Genomic DNA, 23,633 nt, shown 5'->3' on the forward strand with positions numbered 1-23,633 from the left:
TTCTCCATGACATTGACCCGGCCTCTAAATTGCCAGCCTTCCATCCCTGTTGCTGTAGGCATCATCAAGGAACTGACTAGTGCTCCAAAGCCTTCTTCAGCCACAGGTCCTTTTGTAATCCAGCTCACATCTGCTTCCTATGACTCTCCTTGGTTCAAGAGACATCTCGGTTGCTGTTCTGAACCAGGAGTAGAACATACGCCCCTCTAAACCATGTTTATGCTTCAGACATTTGTGACTCCTATGCTTGGTGGAAGTGGGCAAAGGCTTTCAGCAATCTTCTGGAGAATAATTTCAACCTGAACCAACCCTTAACCACCTTCTCTCCCCAAATGGAAATTGTCTCCACAATGAAGAGCTTGAACAGAAGCTGGATGGCCATCTGACGGAGTGCTTTGATTGTGCTTTAGCTGCATGGCAGGGGATTGGACTCGATGGCCCATGTAGTCTCTTCCAATTCTATGATTCTATGAACTACGAGTAACTCATTCAACAGTGCCTAAGATGGTCTTCTCCTGCTACACATTTACCATGCACCGTGAAGAGATGAGTGAACAGAAACACAAAACAGGCAATATGTCTCTTTCACTGGACTGAGCTTCTGAGAAGAGAGAGCAACAGTTCTGGGAAAAGAATAAATGAAGTACAAGCACTTTTGCCTCCTGGGTATATAGAGGGAATAAAAATGGTTATAAATGCAATTGCTGATTTCAGATGATTGAAGAAGCAGTTCACCCACAAAGATATAAAGCATCCACTTCACAATATACAGTATATGTGCATAAGTGCTACAGTACTCATATGCCTCTAACACAGGGGTTCTCAAACTGTTTCAGCTGCAGAGCCCTTTTTGAAGCAAATGTTTCTCATGGAGCCTCCAAAAATGTTTATATATTATACTATATATTATGTAATATGTTATATATAATATATGTATGTATCAGGCATTAGCAAACTTTTAGACACAGGGGCCACACTGCATTTTAAAATTTGACAAATGGGCCGGGCCAATGGCAGATAGGTGGAGAGTGTTTGTGTGAACTAATTGAATTAAAAAAAACATGAAAAATCCTTATGCACACTGCACACATCCCGTTTGTAGTGCAGAAAAAAGAAATGAAAAAAAAGAGAAAGAAAGAACAATACAATATTTAAAATGAAGAACAATTTTAACCAACATAAACTTAGCAATATTTCAGTGGAAGATCCCAGGAGCCATCCACTCCAAACCCGTTCTGCCATGCAGTAAAAGCACTCTCTGAGGGCATTTCCAGACAGGCAAAAGCTCTGAGAGGAGAGGACCTGGGATTTTAAATCCCAGTTCCTCTCGGGATGGAGGCCACACAGCTCGTCTAAACCCCAAGGTTTTGCAGGTGGAGCCTCCAGATATCCACCTTTGCTGATACAAGATAAGCAGGGGTGGGCATCATGGGCACAGCCAGCCTCCCCCTCCCCCCCTGCACTTACTGGGAGAAGAATCCCTTCCTCGGAAGAGCCAAAATAGGGCTTTAGGGGAAGGGGGATTTCTGCTCCAAGGCTCCTTGTTGGATCCTCCAGGGAGGAAGGAGAGAGGCAAAGGCTTCAGGCCTATTTCTGTTGAAGGTTCCAGTACGTTGAGGGGTGAAAAGGAGCCAGAGAGAGAATACCAGGTGGGGGGACTTGTGTTTTTGGCAGTGCAGGGTCATATACACACATGAAGATGTGGTTCTTTTTGCCAGAAATGGGATAAAAGGGGAACTTTTTATTCTGAGCTTTCCCTTCTTTGTAGCGACTCCTCCCGTGTTTTCAGAGAACCTTGTTTGGCCACCCTCTAGTTTGAACTGAAAGCTTCTGGGATAAATCCCAGTTTCTCTCAGGAACTGGGATTTATCCCAGATTTACTGTCTGGACGGGCCCCGAGTGCTAGGAGGAAATAGGGTTTTGGAAGGAAAGAAGGTGGGGAGGGGAAGCGTCTGGGTGGCAAGGAAAAAAGTCAGAGTGGTGAGAGAGGTGAAGGAAAGGGCTTGTGTCCTAGAAAGACACTGCTGCCACTGGTGCTGCTGCTGTTTCAGCAGCTCTAAACTTTAATTTCTCTTCATTTCTCAGGAGAAGGAAAGAGAAGGAGGTGGGAAGCAGCATGGCACCACAGAGCCCCTCATTATCAGTCATGGAGTGCCAAGGGCTCCGTGGAACAGTTTGAGAACCTTCTTCTAATCAAATACCAGGAGGAACACTGGGTTGGTTAGTTTAACCTTTAAAAGAAGTAGGAAACACAGTATAGGTGTGGAGTTCCACTCATATTCAAAGACAATGCAGTAATCTCCAATACTTTTTTGAAGTATTATCTTACTGTATTTCAACTTTGGTTTGAGTCGAGATGCAACAGGTAGTTAATCCATGGGCTGAGCCTAAGTCTTGTAAAGAAGTCATATAAGGATAGGGTGCTGTGAGTTTTCTGGGCTGTATGGCCATGTTCCGGAAGGATTCTCTCCAAACGTTTCACCCACATCTATGGCAGGAATCCTCAGAGGTTGTGAGGTATGTTGGAAACTAGGCAAGTGGGATTTATGTATCTGTGGAATGTCCAGGGTGGGAGAAAAAACTACTGCCTGCTTGAGGCAAGTGTGAATGTTGCAACTGATGACCTTGATTAGCACTGAATAGCCTTGCAACTTCAAAGCCTGGCTGCTTCCTACATGGAGGGATCCTTTGTTGGGAGGTTTTAGCTGGCTCTGATGGTTTAATATCAGGAAATCCCCTGGGGTTTTTTTTAAGTGTTGCTCTTTATTTACTGTCCTGATTTTTTAGATTTTTTAATACTGGTAGTTAGATTTGGTTCTTTTTCATGGTTTCCTCCTTTCGTTGAAATTGTCCACATTCTTATGGATTTCAGTGGCTTCTCTGTGTAGCCTGACATGGTGATTGTTAGAATGGTCCAGCATTTCTGTGTTCTCAAATCATATGCTGTGTCCAGGTTGGTTCATCAGGTGCTCTGCTATGGCTGACTTCTCTGGTTGATTAGTCTGCCGTGCCTTTCATGTTCCTTGATTCATGTTTGGGCAATGCTGTGTTTGGTGGTCCCTATGTAGACTTGTTCACAGCTGCATGGTATACGGTAGACTCCTGTAGAGGTGAGAGATCCCTCATGTCCTTATCTATATAAGGATAGTGATATAAGAAGGGCATTTTTCTACAAGGGACAAAGTAGAAGATGGCATCCTTTTCACCTTCCACATAAGGAATACTGATGAATATTCGTAATAGGATAGCATTGTTCCTGGAATCACCTGAGGAAGCAGGCTGCCTTAGGAGGCTCAGGCCAGGCCATGTGGCACTCACACATCTGTCAATAGAGGAAAGGCCTAAAGACCTCAGAAGAAACATCTGCTGCCTGTGCCCACGTGTGTCTTGGCACTGCCACCCTACAGCATCTCCTGCCTGAGGGAGTTTACTTTGTCTGATAGTAGAATTGGCCCTGTAATGAAGCTTGGATAATCAGTTTGGGCCTGAAAGGAGAGGAAATCTTTTCTGGGAGAAGTTAAAAGGTAGAAGCAGGGAAGTGTATCTATGACCTTTGAGATGTCCTGACTGAATTGATTATGAATACTACCGAGGGCAAAGAGAAAGCAGCACAAGGACAGAATTTTACAATGCCTCTTTCTCATATTGTCTCTATGTGCATGTGTGTACAGGCATGTTGTGGTCAACAGATACCAGTACAACACCACTCCCAGTCCTGCTTCGAGTTCATGGGAATAGTCGGTTCTGCTGGTTGGAAAATTGTATCAGAGCCCAGGACAGAGGCCAGAGCCTGAGCTTTGCTTCCTCAGAACCACCACATAGGGGAGGCCTCACCCAGCAGTCCCAGCCCCTAGGAGCTGTGTGGGAAATGCTCAAGAAAACATCTGCTCCAATTCCAGGCAGGTTTCACTGGCTGGTGAAGAAGGCCAAGTTTTGGAGCAGAGGTCTGATGCAAACCAGATTTGCTGGGGAAAAGGTTCAATAACTAGAATTGGCTCCCCCAATGTTCTGGGTTGAGTTGCAAAATGCAAATGGCACACTTTAGCACACATCAAGAAATTAAGCCAGAGCTGTCCAGGCTCAACAGAGAGAATGAGAGTCCATGTTTAGAGATGTAAACAACTCACAGGCATCCTTTAGGTGTGAAGCTTGGAGGAAAAAGCCTCATGTGGGCCATTTTTCATTTCTGTACATTAGGAATCTTCCTAGAAGCCAAAATGACTAAGTTGAAGCTATTGTATTTAGTCACAACATGTGTAATGAGAAAAGACAATAATGCTTAGTAGAGCGGGAGGCAGTAACTAAAGAAGACTGCACTGCAGGGGGATAGACTCAGTTTAAGGAAGACAAAGCCCTGAGTTTGCAGGGCCTGATCAGGGCATTGGGGACAGGGGGCCTCTCCTTCAAAGGATCCCCATAAGTCAAAGTCAACTTGATGGCAATTAACAAGAGCAACCATTAGTGCTAAAAAGAATATTTGGAGAATAGCTTTGTAAAAACAGGGATCTCAAGTGACTGGAAATCCTGAGGAAAAGTCCAGACAGGAAAGAGTATCCACAGTTTGGAGTTTATTCTATGAGCACGATTAATGGGAGTGTAGAGTGGGTTGCAAATATTTATTTATTTATTAAAAAGAGGTTTCATTGCAGAAAAAGTGATTTTCTGTATAGAAATATTTTGTCAAATAGCCTTGGAAAACTGTAGTTTTCAACAGCGTTATCACAGTAAAAGGATAAATTGTAAAATTATTTATTCTTGCCCACAAAAATGAATATGATCAAGATTTACAGCCTATTTATCTGTGTGGCATTTTGCTTCTAGTGTTGACAATGTTGAGACTAAGCCTTGGAAGCTGCAGCCACTGAAGGATAGAAGTACCTTCCACTGACACCTTGCACATTTCCAGGTCAAGATATTCTGCACATTTCCCTGTCATTTCCCTGTCAACTGCTGCCACTGAGCCTGGATCTGGACCCTGACACAATTTGGTTCAGATTAAGCCCTTTACAGATTATTCTATGCACATTTACTGTCTTAAAAGAGTGATGAATACGTGCCTATTCCTGATGTACCTTCACAGTGAACAAAACCTACCAGCCAAGAGCATGTCCTTGAATGCAAAACCAAGGGAACAGTCAACAATCAATCATACCTGTGAAAAAAATATACCACAACCCTGGCAAGTGTGATAGGAAGAACACATTTTACATGCATAATGCTGAGCGACAGAGATGTAAAGCTAAACATTGGATATAGCCATATATGAGACGCACATGCCCAAAAAGATACATACAAAACTAAATATATGGCATATGTCCATGCTTAGGCTCATTCAAGGACCATCAAAGAATGCCAACAACTTGGTATGCAGATGGCTCTATGAAGCAGGATAGTTTTTTTTTTTGGGGGGGGGGGGGAGACTCTGCTATAGTATGAACATATCTTTACACAAAGTGGAAAGGAAGACTGGGAACTCAATCCCAACCTGCAATGCTTAGCCATCATCTGCAGACAATGAATCACGTGAATGTCGCTCTGCCTTTTCTCCATATAAAGTTTTTTCATCTACAGCGCTTTTGGGAAAGCCAAAAATGGTAAGGCTCAGTATAAACCAAAGATTTGCCTGGGACAAAGTGGGGTGGGGAGTGCCCTAAAAAAGAGTCAGTAGCAGTGGTAAAGTCAGCTCATTGCTGTCTGGGCCCATCTCTGGCTGAGCCGAGTCTGAAGCTCTGTGTTTCTCTTAAAGCAAACCCTCTTAGTCCTTAAGGAATACCACACAATGACTCAGGGACTGGCTCTAGCAGGCTGTGACAGTGGGTGTGAGGGAGGCAAAACCTGGCTCTAGGGCCAGAGTTAGTCAATGATCTTGGTTTGGGGATATTCTGAGAACAGAATAACTTGTGGGAATAGCCCTGTTATTTGGCCCATTATTCTCTGAATCTGGAGAAAGCAAGTTTTAAAAAACAACCAGGTCCAAGCAGGTCAAGAAGCCAGAACACCAGCTTTCCGAAGCATGTAAATAAACATAACACAGCCCATCAACACAGGTTGCGGATTTGTTTTCACAAATTCAAGCATGTGGGCTTGACCGCTTTTATGCACATATAAAATAGTAACCCCAACCCCCCCCCCCCCCCCCCCCCCCGAAACAGCAGAACAGTAACAACACAGCAAGCTTCGGTTTGCCTTCCTTTTAAAATGGATCTAAAGCAGGGATGGGCCACACGGATGGGTCTGGTGTTTATTTTTCAACTCTTTTGTTCTTTTGTTAACTTCAGGGGTCCCCAAACTAAGGCCCATGGGCCGGATGTGGCCCTCCAAGGTCATTTACCCTGCCCTGAATCTAATAGAGTTAGGGCTATCCAAAGACTGAAACAACTTGAAGGCACACAACAACAACAATCCTAATTAACATGACTATCTCATCAGCCAAAAGCAGGCTCAAACTTCCAATTAAAATACTGGTAAGTCTATGTTGGTTAACATTGTTCTTCATTTTAAATATTGTATCGTTCTTTCATATATTTTTTTACAACAAACAAGATATGTAAAGTATGCATAAGAATTCATGCATTTTTTTTCAAACTATAGTCCAAACTGAGGAACCATGAACCAGCTCTCTGCGTAAAAAGTTTGTGGACCCCTGGCATAGACTGTTAAATTTCCCCACAAATTGAAATCACTAGAAATCCTCTTCTGCTTTTGAAAATTTTCTGATGTTAAACAATGAAAGCAATTTAAAACTATAACTGCAGGTTCCAGAAGAAGCAATTATGCCCCATCTTTAGGTGGGAGAATTAGAAAAAACAAGTGGTCCTTATAATCCGTAGTGGATCTGGGTTACAAATACTACAGCATGTACTTTGAGGCCCTTATTTTGCCCTACCTCTAATGTAACTGAGGCAGAGGCTCTGAGCATATACAGAGATTAGAAAGTACATAACACATGTACACAAAAACATAGACTGCAAGATGGAAAATGCAGACATTCTGCGAGTCTGCTTACGTGGTAAAGAGGTTACTAAAATCCTGGCAGCTGAAGACTCTTAAGTGGATATGAATTCTTAAGCCTTTGTTTAAAAGTAAATAAAGTGATGCTTCAACCAATCATTAGAAGATAAGATGAACTCCAAAAACTTAAAATCCATTTTGGGGGAAACATGTAAGTTTACATTTGTTTGAATCATACATCTTTTAGTCATCAACAGATTTAACTACTTGGAAGAGATCACTTGGACCTGTATTTTCATTATAAATGATCCTTGGTGGAATCTACCTTGGCTCAAAAGACGAGGCCAAGTGGTAGACTGCCTGTGAAATATGACCAGGTTTAGCCCATGAACAGGCCTACAAACTCTAGTGACAAAATTGAGTAAATTCATGCTACCAGCTGAAAATAATGGGTAGGTCCTACATGGAAATAAAATTGGAATAGTCAAAGTTGTACAGCAAAGAAATGGGGTCAGAGTTTGGAAAGTGACTAATGTTTCCAGAATCCTCCAGCCAGCATGGGGGACCCTGGGCATTGTAGTCCAAAAAGCCACCACCCCAAGGCTGGGGAATTGATCCAATACTTCACTTTGCACACTCCTGACATGTCTCAACATCTGGATGGCCAAGTGTTCTGCATGGATGCACAATCAGCTGTTGTGTGCCCAACTCTAGATTATGTATCCAGCCCCCAATTTGTGTGAAAAGCCACTATCCTGCCCACTGAGTTAAAAAAAGCAGTTACTCAGTAGAAACTCTCTGTGTGTATACTCATAGTATTGCAAGGCAGCACCTGAGTGCAATATGAGCACGCCTTGTACAGTTCTATCCTTAGAGATTTCCCTCTGCCCGATCTTCCTCTCCAGCCTGCAAATTTCACCAGAGGGTGCCTGAGTGAGGCCCATAACCAACACCCAGCCCTAATCACCAGCAGTTATGAACATAGAAGAAAAATCATCTCAAACTGGTCTGAATTACAGGTAATTAACTGTAATCGGATATACTCTCACCAGGTCTTTTCAGACCATACAAATATTGATGTGGAACTGTGATGTATACATTTCAACATTCCTCCTGGCCTTATCATGGGATATGAAGGTAGCTGTAAGCTCAAAAGTGGTATGCTGAGCTCCTTCCCCAGTATTAGGGGTCTCCAGTTGTTTTAGTTGTTATTTGGAGGAAATCAGCAAAAACGTTAGTTGAGGTTTAGATTCAGACAACTGGTGTCATCTGTTGTAAGTGATGGCTTCTATCTTCTTCCCTTTAGCTCATAGTAAGGTTTATGTTTTGAGCTCAGTTCAAAATTCTGCAGTCTGAATAAAATCAAATTGAGCAAACTTGTTGCCTAGTTTAGCTTTGGGCATTCACATTCACAAAAGAGGTAGAAATTCATCACTGCAATCTTTTCTCTTTGGGGAGACACAACATTACGGATGAAAACTTCTCACAAGTTTTTTCGGTGTCAAAGGCTCTTTTGTGGTGACAGAAGCTGGGGGAGCAGTGTTAACAGAGTCACCTAGCACCAAAGCAAGCTCTTTCACAGACCACAGGTTTTTCTCCATGCTTTCCCCATACCACTCATAGCTGTACTTCCACACATTGCTCTTCCTCCTCCAGACTGTGTGAGCTTTCCAACTTCTTCTATTTCCTTAATTAAGGCTAAGATCTAGCCTTCTGGCCAGGGAGACCACCAACAAATACCAGGTGCTGTAGGCTATATTTCAGAGGAAGGAATGGGCAAAACCAAGTATTTCTTGCCTAAGAAAACTTTTGTGGAATTCATGAGATTGTCATACATCAACAGGTGGCTTAAAGGCACACACACCACCACATACATATATACATAACCCCCACCATCCCCCTTGAATGCTCTTCCAAAGACTGATACCATAAAACACAGACAAGAATCATTGCCTCTCTTTGGTAGCCTCACCCTATGGCCGGCCTGGCTTGTCCTGCTTTTCCATCGACTCCTACATTCAGGCGGCCAGAAAAAACTTCTCTTCCTGGCCAGGTCCATGATCCCTAGAGCAGGTTCCTCCCTCACAAACGCAATGTTCCCTGGATGAGTCATTCTATTTGGGGGGGAATGTACGGGAAACAGACAGTAGGGAAGAGGTGACAAAACTATAGGGAGCAAAGGCAAAAAGAGCACTGTGCCAGTATTTGAAGGAGGGTGGGGCAGGGGCTGGCCAAGGCCTTTTTTTCTTTCTCTCAGCTTTTCCCAGATTTCATCATGAAGACAACTCTGAAGCCAGGAATGAGATGTTTAGCTGGCTCACATGGAAAGTGGCTATCTGGGTAAAGGCTTGATGCATTCAATACAGATGTTCTATTTTATGTACAAAAATCCTGTAATTAAATGGTTGACATCTGCTGGCTTTGCCTGGAATGGAGTGAGCAGTGACAGAGAACTAGCCATTCCACTTGGCAGTGGCAATGGAGGACATGGCTGAGAGCAGCTTGACGGAAAAGAAACCAAGCTTTCAGGCATTTAAGGGACAGCATAGTGTTGAAGGTAAAACCATGTGCACAAGAAGCAAAGCCTGGAAAACTTAAGTTTTCTCATATAACGCACAGAACATCCCACCCAGTATCTAGCCACCCAGCACTGGTAAGGAGATTCTGGGAAAGGTAGTACAAGAAGGAACATTCTAAGATCTGGAAAGATCCAGGTACCAAATGCCAGCTTGACCAGAAAGCTTTGTTTGCAGTCCTGGGAATATTGTTTTCCTAAATTACTTTAGGCCAAGAGTAGCTTTGCACATTTCGACAGAAAATAACATTTTTGTGAGCTAGGTAAAGCTAACATCTGAATTCTATCTGTATATCACTTTCTCAAAGTTACCATACAATGCTCTAGTTCTCTGCAAAGAACCACAAAATTCTTTGGCAAGTGTTTTATGGTGTACCTGGTATGTGTGTTTTGTTGCAGCTGCTGTTGTTTTAAATATGCATATGCTCCAAACATTGTGGTTTTACCTGTTATACAGTGTGAGGGTGTAATATGTACCTGTTACAATCACAGTGTGCGAAGTCTGCCAAAGTGAGACTGATTTGCAGAGCTTTCTCACAAGTGAAAAATATCCCAGAGGGGATGCATAACAATCCTGGAGATCCTTCTATGCACATCCTGCTAAGGAGAACATGAGCTTGCATGAACCTAGGAGTGGTCCTCTCCAATTCATATTAATTTCAGTGGCACTTGGTCAGAAACAGATAATATCAGACAGATGTGTCTTGAGTCCTCTGTCTCTTTAATCAGTACATGTGGATATATTTGGCTTTGCAAACCAAGTGTGTCAGCAAAGGCGTATTTAACAACAATAATACGGAAATAAAGAAACAGGACATTTGTAATTTCAACACTTTCTAGTTCTGTACCAAATTGAATTGTTCTGCCTACATGAAGTACACAAATAGGAAAAAACTGTATTTAGTATGACCCCTATATTCATGAGGAATACGTTCCCAAACTTTGTGTGGATACATGAGATAATGGATAATATTATTTTAAATGAGAAAAATGACAGAGGTATTGACAAGAAGGTGTAGCTTGTACAGGAGGCCCTATGTGAATAAATGTAACTGAGGATATAGGAAACCATGTATATGAATTCCATAGGAATAGGTGTCGTGTTTTAATGCTTCTTTCCCAATCTAATTTCTAGATAATTTATTTCACTATTAATGGGAAGACCAAGGGCACTGAAATTTCACTCCTAGCATTCAAAATGAAAGGCAAAATACTCAGCTGCCCACTCCTATCAAAACTGAAAGAGACAAAGTTTGTGAACAATACAGTTAATGCAATATATACTGAATTTTACTGAATTCAAGACCTCAAGAAGCCCAGTGATTATTTGCAAAATTCTCATTGGTCACACAGATACCTGAGGCTTTGTACTTCAAGTTTCACAGATCCTATCTATTTAAACAAGACATTTAAGCAATAGCGGTTAAGTGACAGATGCCATCAGAGAGAAATGACTGACGAGTAATGATTTCAAATGTTTATTTTGTTGGCTGTTAAAAAGCGGAAACATATTTCAAAAATTTAATTGTTCACTAATTGTATAGTGGTTTCCCCACTTTTGTCCACAGAACAGTGGCCTCCACCACCTGCAAAATACTGGTTTTTATTTTATGCAAAGTATAATTAAAATTTTGAAGGATGAATCAGGCTAAAGCTGCTTAACTTTTGGAAATCATAATGCTGCATGTTTCTTGCACTTAACCCTGTAGACAGCAAACTCCAGATACTACTGAGAATAAATGTCTTGGCTCAAAGTGATACTGAGGTACCGAACCTGCATCTAGACTGGACCATGCAGATGTGCCTCCCATAATGTAATACTTCTTTATCTAAAATGCAACTAAATCCAGATTTTTAAAAAGTTACTTTTTAACACTAAGTTACTTTTTAACAAATCATCCAGGCGTCCCCTGGGCAACGTCCTTGCAGACAGCCAATTCTCTCACACCAGAAGCGACTTGCAGTTTCTCAGGTTGCTCCTGACACGACAAAAACAAAACAAAACACTACAGTTCTGAAAGTTCCCCAGCCAGCAGGTTTCAGAAGTTGTGGATCAAAAAAGTAACTTGTCAAAGATCCATGTACACATAGATCCATGTACACATAGAAAAGAAGAACATTGGAGAGAAGGTTAGGTCATAATTGTTCCATCTAAAACCTAATTCTCAATCTAGGGCCCCTTCTACACTTCCAGATTATCAAAGGAGTAATCCACATTATCTGCTTTGGACTGGATTAAATGAGTCTACACTCATATAATCCAGTTCAAATCAGATAATCTGGGTTATGTATGGCTGTGTAGAAGGGGCCTAGAAGGGTTTTTTAATGGAGGATCATTACACCAATGGGCAGATTCATGTGACATATATCACTGTTTTGAGTAATTGAGAAATATTAGATTTGGAATTGAGACATGCAATGTAAAAATAAAATAAAATGAAACACCCCAGACTATCTCAGTGAGAACTAGGTCTCCCTTGAAGGTCACCATTCTTCAATAAAATCAATGAAAAGAATGGCTCTCCATGTTAGTCTTGGAATAGGTATTTGCTTCCTTACTAAAGAATGAAGAGGAAGCCCCATCAAACACTTAATCCTCCTTAATTCTTCCATTTCCCTTCTCATAATCTGTGTATATTATTTTCTTCACAAGGTCCCAATTAGACCATTTGAACAGGACACCCTTGCAGGACTGAATTAGTAGAACCAAAGAATTTGGCCTTGAGCAAGAGTGCAGAATCCTTCCTTCCTTCCTTCCTTCCCTCTCTCCCTCCCCCCCTCCCCCATTTCTGCTAGTAATGACTACAAAGCAGCTTTGACTCTATAGTAAGCAATTTGTAAATGTGCAAAATTTCCAGAGCCATTTAGGGCAACTTACTTTGTTGACTATAACTTGGCTATATTGGCTCTAGATTCTAAGAGTTGTCATCCAAAAATATTAACTTTCCTGAGCTCTGGACTAGATGCTAACAACTGATTAATTCTGGGCTTGTTTCGTATTTTTATAATGAATGTTTAAAATTCAGTCTCTGTCTCCCACATCATGCACGTTTTACACATTGTTCTCTGGTCAAAAGCAAGTGCATATGTGTGTGAGAGTGTATAGGAACTAAATGAAAATGGCAATGACTCAATTCACTGTTAAGACAAGAGATCTAATCAGGGGATATATCACTGCAAATAAAATGCTGGATAAATCACATTGGAAATAAAAAAAATTATACTGGTACATAATTAACTACTTGTCTTCAAAAAGGGGAGCAACCACAACTTCAATGTTAGGGAAAGTGGCTCATTTCTACAGCATTCAAAGACAATAACATTATGTTTTATGCAGACAATCCCTTTAAAGTTTTGGCCCTAAAAGTGTGAAACGGCCTGCAGCAAAACCAGCAATCTGGCAGCTCCCTTTTGCAAAATGTTTAGCAGGTGCAGTTATAGGAATGGAAAAGCCAACAGTTACAAATTAACACCCAAGTAGCATTGCGAGACAGGCTAAAAAGCCCCCCTCCCTCTATCACTCACATACACACACTTGTTGGGTATTTTCAGGTATTCTCTTATAAGCTTTGCTTTTACTGGATGTAATTTTAACCTGTCTTGATCATCAATCAACCTGACCCATCTAGTCTATTGACATATCAGAGAAATACCCACTTCATCAGTTTATGCAAATAGAGATCATCTCTCCAAATCTTTATAGCAAAAGATTGCTATAAATATTTCCCAATTTATAGCAAAATAATGAAGGAAACAGCAATGAGTAGGAGGATGGTTGCAATCATGAAAAAAAAGCGTGGAGTAGCAAGAGGTGGGTGAGAGGAGCAAGGCATTATTGTGTGTCCATATGTGTGAAAAGGGGAATGAAACTGGGAAAATCTCAGTTGGTGACTGAAACATAAATTGTTACTAAAATAGAAAAGAAGCTTTCTGATAAATCCTTCATGATAAATGTGGGTTGACAAGCTGGAGACAATGAAAGATCATCAAAAAGTGTGGTTAGGGAGAAAGAGATGAGATCTTCACTCAATCCCACCCCACCATGATTTAAGGCTGTTTCGCTTTCTGCAGGTCAGCAAATCCAGAACTACTGTCAGGTGTAGGCTTAACATAGTCTTCTTCTTTCTAAGCTACTTTCCCAATGGAGGGGTTATCATTGTGACTGTCATTTCCACGGGGCTTTGTTTTGGGTATCTTCAGGTCTCAAGATGGCAGCATTCATGTCTTCATTGACGGTGTCCATCCATCTTTTCTTTGGCTGTCCATGTGGTCATCATCCTGCAATCTCCAAATGTAGTGCTGTTTCTGCTACTGATGTTAGTTCTCTTCTCATTACATGGCCCTGAAGTCCATTTTCACTGAGTCTATCACTCCATGTCTACAGCTGTTGTTGGAGGGCTGCACATTTTTGGTGGCCAAGTGCTATGTCATCTACATATAGGAGTGTTCAGGGAGTGTCCAGAGATGCAAATCTTCTGTAGCAGTGTCCATGCAAAGTATGAAGAGTAATTGTGACAGTGCTGATGGGCTTCCACACATTCTAGTATTTTTGCCATTTATGTTTTGGGTACCAAGGCCATTTCCTCCATGATATTGTGCATAGCCATCCTGCTGTTATCCTAGATGGTCATTTAATTCTCCTCTGAGGGTGGAATTAGCTGCAAGCATGCATCCAGCTTGTTCCAAATTCATCTTTTTTGCTATCAGTGCAGCCAGTCTATGGTGTGTATCATGAGATTATATGGGTAGTCATGTTGTCAGATGTTATTTTAATCGTCATGATGCGATCATTCAACCTGTTGACTTCATTGATTTTGTTGCGTAGGTGTGTGCTTGTCATGATAGCTACTCCTTTTATTTTTGTGTTAGTGCCATGATAGTATAACTTGTATCCTTCGCCAAAGTCCCTGGCTTGACTTCCCTTCCATTTTGTCTCTTGGACACAAGCCAGGTCAATTTTGCAACTTTTTAAGGCATTTCCCAAATCATGGGTTTGTCCAGTTAGTGTTCCTGTGTTTAAGGTTGCTAAACATAATGCGACTGGCTTCTTTAGCCTATCTCGTCAATGGTGCACATTGCCTTGGGGTGACACCTTAGTTGTATTAGGGATTCATGGTTTTGACAGTTTCATGGTTGATGCAACTGTTTGTACTATAGCTGGCACGTCACCTATCACTGCAGACCATTGCCCCATTGGTTGGTTGGTTATCCAGCCGGCACTGCTAGATGGGGTTGAGATTTTGTAGGTGTAACATGGTGCTACAGCCAATTTCAACTCCCTAATTGTTTATTAATATTAAATTTAAACTCTGCTTTCCATGTCACAGTAAATGCCCAAAGCAGCTTACATGGAATATCCATTGAAGGATACATACAACATAAGTAGTGGGAAGGTTTCAGGAAGAGGAATAGGGGATGTTTACAGATTAGCAAACCTGTATGAATGAACCCATGCCGTGCCTAGATTTATAAACAGACATGTCACATTCACTCTACAATGTCAAGTACAACAACCTTGTAAAGTCTTAAGTGCATGCTATGACAAGCTAGGAATTGCAGTGTACCCTTTTCATCCCAGTGTGTCTTCACAAGAAATCTGAATTAACAGGTACACCTCAAATCATTAGTGAAAGGGGGGTAAAAACAGAGGGCCCAGATACTTGGGACACAGATCCAGATTATGAGACGAAAATGACGTTTAGGCGAATAGAGAAGGGAAGAATGTCAGTTCACTTGTTCAGTATATTTCCTTTTCCTTCATCCCTGCCTTTTAGATTTGCCTGGCATGAAATTTAGATGAATCTAATTTCCTAGTGTGAGCTCTATTTGTTAGAAGCTCTAGAGAGAAACAAACCCATACATCTATATCAACTATCCCAATCCATTGTTCTCCACAGAAGAGTTGCCAGAGTGAAAACTGGAGAGAGTTTTTATGTCTTACTAGTTGTAGAGGAAAGAGAACTGAAGGAAATATTACCTGACAAACACTACCTAGATGTGTTGAATTCTGACACTTACCACCCCACAAAACAGGACAAATGACATTGCTCGTTGCTTCCAATGGAAGTTATAGTCCAAGATATTTAGAGGGCATGAATTGGAGATGGTTAATCTAAACCAATAATGAAACTCGTATACCCCATTATGTTTCTGCTTCCTCACACCTGGCCCAACCAGATAAACATCATAGTGCATAGTGCCCCAATGTAAATACTTCTGTTTGTGGTATAAGACTGTTACCAGAATTTTGGGGGGAGTATACTCCTAGGAAAAAGGGCCACAGAACCATTTAGACATGTTTAACTTATTTAGAAGGCAGCCAGGGACAATTCTGAAGAATCAGAAAGCATTTTGGATTGTTTCTCCAGCTTCCATGGTCTATACCTTTCCCTCAGTGGCTACCTCAGTGGCTACCAAGTAAATATGTGGTAGATACTCTGTATGTGTGTGCGCGGTGTAAATCAGTCCTCAGTTATAATGACTCCAAGAGGAACCTATCATAAGGTTTTCTTGGCCTGATTTATTCAAAAGCGGTTTGCCATTGCCTTTCTCTGAGGCTGAAATAGTGTGACTGGCCAAAGCAACCCAGAAGGTTTCTCTTCCTGATTGAGGAATTGAATATTTGCCTCCCGAAGTCCTGATCCAACACTCAAACCCTTACACCACACTGGATCATACGATGAGCACACCCGTTTCCCTGTGATAATGTGTCTCCTGAGAATTCTCTAATGACCCCACATGGCAGGTCAAAGAATTGCATGAATGGGGGAGTTTAGTTAAGCCTACTAGGGAATGTTTAAATAGGACTTCTGTATGAAGGCAAAGTTTATGACGAGGACCCAGAATTAGGAATACAGGAAGGTGTCTTACATTACATGTTGGAATGGTGTCCTTTCCAATAGATTCTTGTTTATGACAACCCTAATGCAGTTTATCCTGGAGTTGTTTGTGTTTTGTTTTGTTTTGGGGGTGGGTGGGTTTTTTTAGTTTGTTTGTTTTTTGCAAAATTTGGTTTACTGTTGCATTCCTCTGAGGCCGACAGAAGCTGGATTTGCTTAAGACCACTCTGTGGTGTTTTCATGGCTTAGTGGGGATTCAAACCTTGGATCCCAGAGTTATAATGCAACACTCATACAGCTATATCACATTAGGTCTAGAGGTCATATAGCTCTGATGAAAGCTTAATGTTGCCCTTAGAGATAAAGGAAATGACTTGCCCAAAGGTCCCAAAGAGGGTTTCCATGGCTGAAAGCTAGTTTTCCAGAGTGCTAGGCCAATGCTCTACGCTCATCCTACAGTACATGACATGTGCGAGCAACTTGTGGTCCCCCCAGGTGTCAGCAGACTGCAACTCCCACCTGCCTCCTCCATCAATATAATTAATGCTGAAGAGAGATGGAAGCTGCAAATTGGCAAAATTGGCAAATTGCTCAACCCTTAGTATACCAAAACTCTCATCTATCATGCAACCCATCATTCTGACTTGCAGAGGTTTTCTCGGGTCTCAAGCCAGAGGCCTTGACCATCACCTGTGAATTTCTGATCAGAGACTGAATCTGGAACCTTTTGCATACAAACATGTGCCCTAACACTCCGTCAGGGTCTCACTATTGGCAAAAGGTAAACCCTTAATTATTGGTCTTGGCATAAAAGCTCAAAAATAATGTCAGATCTTTTTTCTCAAATCCTGAAAACTAGGCATATTTGAACCCTAGATACTTCCGTCTTTATGACCAACTTCCCACCCCACAAGTGTCCCTTCTTTTTTCTTCTACTTGGAAGGATACCGTATCTGTATTTATGAAATGGCCTTCAGGTTATACATTTTAACATCTTGTTGTCTTGGTATCTGAATGGTTACTTAAAATGACTGGTTAGAATTATCTGTTAATTAATTAGGTCAACGCTGAAGTTTTGTCTGATTAAATCAGTTGCCATTCTAGGCCAAGAAGCCATCTCCAACTGTGGCAACACTCCATGCTTCAGGGAAAGGTGTTGTCATTATAAAGTTGCTAATTAATTAATTAATTAATTATGAGATATTTATCTTGCCTGCTTACCCATGCAGATGGCTAACAAGATACACAGCAGAAATATATATGTTAATCTAATAATCATATCATTCACTCCAGGTACAATGAATAACTTAATCTTGCCAATTTTTGCAAATTTGTGTTCAATCAATTTCTGGGTTTTATTATAACTTGAAGCCAGAACCGCCTTCTGTGGCAGGAGAACCCAGGGTGATATGCTGAGGGAGTGGGCAGGCCCTACCATTAGGAAGCAGGAAGGAGTGCCTCCAAGTCATGGCAAGGGTACAGCAGCAAGATGTTAGAGGAGAAAGCAGGGTGCTACCTCCATTGCAACCCACAGGTGCAATGGAAAACACTATTGGTGCTGTATCAGATCCAGGTGTCAGTCTGGTTGGCTTCTGCTTACCAAATGAGGGAAGTGGGCAGAGATGCCATCTTGTGCTTTGCTTACAGAAGCAAAATGTTTTGAGACCAACCTTTGAAAACACCAAGCCTATCTCTTGCAAATTCAGAAAACCTACTAGTTTCCAATATGATCCTGTGTCAGAATATAGTTTTGTCCCCTGCCTCATTGCTCTCTCTTTCTCTCCTTTTTTTTTTAAGTAAGCAAGCCTGCTCTTCGGCCTTCTGCCCACATTTTAGTCTTTCCAGCTCTCATTCCAACACCTTCTCAATTTTTCTGGCATATTTCCTTTGCAGAACAGGATTCTCACAGAACACATCTCTTAAATCCTTGTGGGAAAGGGAAGACTGGGAAAAGATAAGGAAAAGGAGGACAGAAGCTAACACAAATGAAATTGCAGGCATACGCCCGCCAGGAAGCCCTGATCCCTGGTATGGCCTTCATTGTAATTCTTCATTGGAAGAGAGAAATGCTCTGCATATCCTCAAAGGCCTCTCTTATTTATCTGTCTGTCTATCTCTCTCTTTATCTATCTTTTTCATTTTCTTTCATTTCTCTTTCTTTTTGATTCTTTTTGCTCTAGTCATGGTTCTAAATAAATACACTTTTAAATAAAGTCAGCAATGTATGGGCCTTCAGTTATTACTGGACTGCAATTTCCCACATTCCTCACCATTGTCAACAGTACCTAGGGGATAATGGGCTTTACCCACCCCATTTTAAAGCTTCCTACTAGTTCAAGTTTAGGCTCTGCTGTGGACTAGGTGTAGTTGAAACCACTAAAACAGCTGGGCTACTTGTGGTCCTCCAGATGTTGCTGGTCTGCAACTCCCATTACCCCTGGCCAATTGTGACAGATGAGGAGAGATATAATTTAAAAACTGGAACCCCAGACATTCCCCATCTGTAGTGTAAAAAAAATGCTTGGCAATTCCCCACTTTCCCAAAAATGTCAAGACAGCAACTGTTTGCTGACATCCTCTGTAAATAAGATGAAGCATAGAATCATAGAGTTGGAAGAGACCTTGTGGGCCATCCAGTCCAACCCCCTGCAAAGAAGCAGGAAAATCACATTCAAAACGCTCCTGACAGATGGCCATCTAGCCTCTGTTTTAAAGCCTCCAAAGAAGGAGCCTCCACCACACTCCGGGGCAGAGAGTTCCATTGCTGAACAGCTCTCACAGTCAGGAAGTTCTTCCTAATGCTCAGATGGAATCTCCTTTCTTGTAGTTTGTAGCAGAAGAGAAAAGGCCTGAATAAAGTTGCTTATGACCTAGAGACCCTTCGGCATAAGTAGGCAGTGATGTTAGATAGAAATCCCCACCCACCACAGAGCAAGTAAGGGAAGCTGCTGGCTGGCAACTTGACCCAGAAGATGGGTTTGCAGCACAGGGACCAATTTACTGCACCCACTGGAGATATCCCTTCAATAGGGGCTCTTGTCCCCAACACACACACATGCAGAGGACAAGTTCACCAGCTCCTTTAATTGAATGGACCGCTACAAGTAGGAGCAAGCTAGTATTATAATCCTTCTAGTGACTAGTTGGCAAGACACATGGCAAGACGCTACTCCCACTCCCTGATCTCCCAGATGGATTTCTGGTTCCTTTCACTGACAATTATCACAACTTGTTAGGATGACAAGGCTATGTACAATTCGAAAGCCTCCTCAAAGGACAGTTCCTGCCATTCCTGTCTCCAAAGGTGCTTATACCCATTTCAAGAATGGATTACTTCTGACCATATTTTAAACAGACATTTATACGCTCTGTGTACAGACTCTGAGGAATTGTTCTGATTTTCACTATAATTACATGGAGTTTGCCTGGCACCTGGCCAGGAAAGTGCCTTCAGCCACTGCCTCTTTTCTTAAAATAGATCCCTAGAGAGGATTCGGAAGAGTCGGAAACCCTTCCCTGGAGCCTTGATCTCCTCTGGTGTCATTTTGCCATTCCCAGTGGAACACAAGAGATGGAATTTCAAGACACCAGTTTGTCTCAGTTTGTCTCACTGGGTGGGACAATTCTTTAAAATATGAATGAAGGTATTATCAGATATTCAGAACATCTTCTCTTCATAACAGGTTTCCTAAATTATTTTTCCCTTTGCATACTGACCCAGACTAACATGGCCATGTCTATCAATTCTTGCTTTATGTCTTGCCGGAACCCAGTAAAATAAAGCAAGACTTGGGAAGGCTTAAGGGATTAATCAATGAGCCACAGAGGTCTGTGTTATCTGATGACTATAAGGTCATCAAGCATTGTGTTACAAAAACAGCTAAGTTTTGCATGAAAATATCAGAACCTGGACTCTGTTCAGACATGGCACTGAACTGTAGTAATAGTTAGTATGACAACTATGAATTGTAGCGAGCCTCATGTTAGTACACTCCCTTCTCCAGCATGACCACGAGGAAGAATACAGAAGCTTTTGCTTTTAGTTTAAATTTACCACCGACGGTTTGAACCTTTCTTACCACAAAGTTGTATCACTATGATTCCACTTTAATTGTGATGGATCTATCCATGGAATTCTGGGAAAGGTCATTTGGGAAGTGAAATTTCCGATTCTCAGCCAAAGAGTTCGGATGGCTCATTCAAGTACACATTCCAGGATTTCACAGAATATTGCCATAGCAGTAAAAGTAGAATATACTGCTATAATAATGTACCATGAATTTGTATCATCCACATCCAACAAACTATATTGTCAGCCTTGGTTGGGGGCTTATTAGCCAAAATGAGTTCTGAAAATATGAATAAATAAAATAAAATAAATGAACGGATGATGCTTCATCTACATAAATTAACAAAATATTCAGATCATCTATCATGATTGGATAAAGAGGGTGTGTGGTTTTCTCTCTCTTTTGTTTTGTTCTGTTTTGTGTTTGGGAGGAGCGCGCTGAAACCAGAGCACAAGCCAAGATTATTTGCAAAGGATTCCACTGCCAGTTCATGAACTGTACTTCTTCTATGTCCTATTGCTGGGACTGTACTAAAGCAATATGAAAAAAGGTGATTGTGGCTGTAGCGTTTAAATATGACAAGAGGTTTTACAATGATGACAACCTTGATCGCTATGGGTTGATATCAATGGGTGTCAGAAGCATCCCATTTGTGAGTATGTATGTGAGCCTGTGCGCACACATGTATATGAGCATGTTATCAGTGGATATTCCAAGCTGTTTCCTGCCACATCAAATTCACAGCGCGAAGCAGGACGTAATTTCTCAACCAGTCACTGCACAACCTGGATGGTGGTTTGTCACTGCCTTGCCCTTGACTGCAATTTCAAAAGGCAGACCACAAGAGTGAAAGGCTTACTTTTACTTACTTTCTGTTTTACAACCAGAAATGCAGCACGTATGATTAATAAATACATGTCATTTTCTTCTTGTTCATCTCAGTCCCATCTGTGCTTCCAAGGGGGTTGGAAAGGGGGGAGTGGGTGGGTTGGTTGTTGTTTTTGTTTCCTGTCAGGACCTCATTTTAAAATATTTGGCAAATAGGAAATAAGTGTAACAGAATTCTCCCTGTATTATAATTTAAGATTAATCCATATTGTTATGGCCCCAAATAAATGTTGTAATATTGAAATGCAGTTCAAATTAGCTTGACAGAGTGCCAGAAGCACAATTAAAATGTTATCCAATGGGTAATCACAACCTAATCTGTACGTTATAAGTGCCACTTGCAATCTGCCGGCTTTTGACAGAGAGAAAAGGGGGAGAGGGAGAGAAAGGGAGAGAATGCAAAACAGATATCTGATCGATGCCAATGGTTAAAAGCTCCAAGTAGATCCTGAACTCCTTTGGCAACTCAACTACACAGTGCTCTTAGGAGGTCAGTAGGAGAAAAATATTAAAGGGCGTACATAATTCTGACAGCTATCCACTAAAAACAGCCCCCCACCAGTGCTGAAACTGGTATGAAACAGACATAACTGCCCATCATGCTTACTGAATTTTCCCACATTAATATTAGACCACAGAAATGCCATCACTCCAAGCAAATTGGTCAATAGCTGGGAATGATGGGTACCATATCTTATATACAAGTTTGACTCCATCCTAGTCAGCAGACCATTATATTTCTATCCTTCCATGCCACAACCGGGAAAGTTACAATTAATTGTGTAATATGTGCAGAGGACCACAATGTGGAGATAGTGCCTACAGTTACATTCACACATATTTTAATATCTCATTATATTTACTGTTCTAATTAAAAACACACAGAGAGATCTAAAAAGGTATGAAACAGCATTAAAAATGACAGTGTCCCTGATGAGTAACTTGTTACTTTTTTTAGCTCCAAAAATTAACAAGTTACTCATCACATGAAAAAATATTTGTTGTTTTACAGAAGGAACATCTTTACACCCTTGTTACTCCCAAACTAACAGGCTATAGGTAACATTGTTACTGTTAGCACAACTACTTGCAAGTTTTCTTTGTACATTTTTGTGTTGTTTCCAAAAACCTGTTTGACAAGGGATTACAATCAGGTAAACATATGTATGCATAGTCAATATGTAATACTAAATAATCTCTTTAAAACTACCCTCTGACGTCCGCCTAGGGCAAGGGACTTTGCCTACTTAATAAAAATCATGCCAGACATCCCCCAATTTGTTTTAAATTTGTGCCCTGAAATGGAAAGGGGAGAAAACTGCAAAGTTGCTTTAGTCTGTCAAGAATACATAGCTCCTTTATTGAAACAGTATTGCTGTCTGGGTTGCTGTGAGTTTTCAGGGCTGTCTGGCTATGTTCCAGAAGCATTCTCTCCTGATGTTTTCCCCACATCTATGGCAGGCATCCTCAGAGTTTGTGAGGTCTGTTGGAAACTAGGCAAGTGGGGCTTATATATCTGTGAAATGTCCAGGGTGGGCGAAAGATATATCCACAGATATAGAAACCCCATTTGCCTAGTTTCCAATAGACCTCACAACCTCTGAGGATGCCTGCCATAGATGTGGGGAAAACGTCAGGAGAGAATGCTTCTGGAACATGGCCATACATTCCAGAAAACTCACAGCAACCTAGTGATTCTGGCCACAAAAGCCTTAGACAACACAGTATTGCTACCTATTAGTTCATCCCAGGATTCAACAGCTTGGAACCATGGCACTTATAGTGGGATCAAACTGTTATACATAAGTCTGTAGTCTGGATCCATACAGTGACACAAATAGTTCTCTGGACAGACACAAATCCCTTGAAACTTTCGTGTATCACTCTTACAAAAGCACAGAGATAAGACCATTGTCTGTACTGCCGGCCTTATAACAGTTGGTGCAATCTTGGTAGTCACAGGACACTGCGAAAAAAAACCAAGAAAAAAGCCATTCCATTATAGTAACGTGCATATCCAGAGTTTGCGCTGCTGAAGATTACTGAATGGTATTTGCAGAACAGAACGACTAGGAAGATCAGCAGCATCTTTACAGCTCCTTTACCACTAATAGTATTAGTTCAGATATGATTAGAGGATGAAAGAATACAAAGGTTTATGTTCCCTTACATTTATCTCCATCCGGTGTGATTAGCTAGGAGGATGCAATGTTTTTACTTCGCAGAAGCTACATAAAGACAATTGCAAAAGAGATGATTAATATTAAAAGGGAGTCACAACCTACAAAAACTGAGTTGGCAATAAGACTG

The 23,633-nt window shown here is 41.3% G+C and overlaps 1 protein-coding gene across 5 annotated transcripts in view; it reads right to left on the reverse strand.

The window, feature by feature from the left end:
- The window catches only part of BAHCC1 (BAH domain and coiled-coil containing 1), a 125,930-nt gene that overhangs the window by 54,184 nt on the left and 48,113 nt on the right, over positions 1-23,633 (reverse strand). The window contains exon 1 of one of the 5 annotated variants that reach the window (XM_060764274.2): positions 8,924-8,942. The exons of the other annotated variants lie outside the window; for them this stretch is intronic. The gene's annotated coding sequence lies outside the window, so the exon portion shown is untranslated. Of the gene's footprint in view, positions 1-8,923; positions 8,943-23,633 lie in introns of those variants that run through there. 5 annotated transcript variants of the gene reach the window in all.

This window comes from Anolis sagrei, chromosome 2 (genome assembly GCF_037176765.1).
Source record: "Anolis sagrei isolate rAnoSag1 chromosome 2, rAnoSag1.mat, whole genome shotgun sequence".
Taxonomy (NCBI): domain Eukaryota; kingdom Metazoa; phylum Chordata; class Lepidosauria; order Squamata; family Dactyloidae; genus Anolis; species Anolis sagrei.